The following is a 1,058-nucleotide window of genomic DNA, read 5'->3' as shown; positions in this document are numbered from 1 at the left end:
GAGAAATGTAGAAAAAAATGAAACGCATCTTTAATTTTTTTTTTTCTTACCCATTCCATTGCTGTTGAGCAAGAGAACTCCATGGGCGTTGCCATCTTCTTCCAGACCCATGTAGAATGGCTGGACACCGTACGAATTCAGCTTGTACTGAAAAAAAGAAGGATTTCCCATTAAAATGACACTGCAGACATCAGGTTGTTTGCATCCACCAAGAAATTCTGTTCTGAAATCAATTGAAACAATGAAAAAATGATGCTAAACATCAACCAGGGACACCAAACTGTGCCGGCCCCAGATTTTGTTGTTCTCAAATGTTGTTGTCATCAAATGTTGTCATCGAATTATATAGGCCCCAAATTTTCTTGGCCATGAATTTTGTTGTCATCAAATTATATTGGCCCCAAATTCTCTTGTCTGTAGATTTTGTTGTCATCAAATTATATTGGCCACAAATTTTCTTGGCCGTGAATTTTGTTGTCAACAAATTACATTGGCCCCAGATTTTCTTGGCCGTGAATTTTGTTGTCATCAAATTATATTGGCCTCAAATTTTCTTGGCCGTGAATTTTGTTATCATCAAATTATATTGGCCCCAAATTTTCTTGGCCGTGAAGTTTGTTGTCATCAAATTATATTGGCCCCAAATTTTCTTGGCCGTCAATTTTGTTATCATCAAATTATATTGGCCGAAATTTTCTTGGCCATGAATTTTGTTATCATCAAGTTATATTGGCCCCAAATTTTCTTGGCCGTGAATTTTGTTGTCATCAAATTATATTGGCCCCAAATTTTGTTGGCCGTGAATTTTGTTGTCATCAAATTACATTGGCCCCAGATTTTCTTGGCCGTCAATTTTTTTGTCATCAAATTACATTGGCCCCAAATTCTCTTGTCTGTAGATTTTGTTGTCATCAAATTATATTGGCCCCAAATTTTGTTGGCCGTGAATTTTGTTGTCATCAAATTATATTGGCCCCAAATTTTCTTGGCCATGAATTCTGTTGGCACCAAACTGTGCTGTCCCCCATTTTTCTTTTTTTTTTTTAATCACCAGATTT

The 1,058-nt window shown here is 36.2% G+C and overlaps 1 long non-coding RNA gene across 1 annotated transcript in view; it reads right to left on the bottom strand.

The window, feature by feature from the left end:
* Window positions 1–51: 51 nt before the first annotated feature.
* LOC104916794 overlaps window positions 52–1,058 on the bottom strand; it is a 2,547-nt gene continuing 1,540 nt past the window's right edge. Inside the window, exon 3 of the long non-coding RNA XR_004162476.1 lies at window positions 52–147. This is a non-coding gene — a long non-coding RNA (uncharacterized LOC104916794). The remainder of the gene's footprint in view (window positions 148–1,058) is intronic.

The sequence above is a fragment of the Meleagris gallopavo genome, unplaced genomic scaffold (assembly GCF_000146605.3).
Source record: "Meleagris gallopavo isolate NT-WF06-2002-E0010 breed Aviagen turkey brand Nicholas breeding stock unplaced genomic scaffold, Turkey_5.1 ChrUn_random_7180001948287, whole genome shotgun sequence".
Classification (NCBI taxonomy): Eukaryota; Metazoa; Chordata; class Aves; order Galliformes; family Phasianidae; genus Meleagris; species Meleagris gallopavo.
This window is presented reverse-complemented; position numbering and strand designations above follow the sequence as displayed.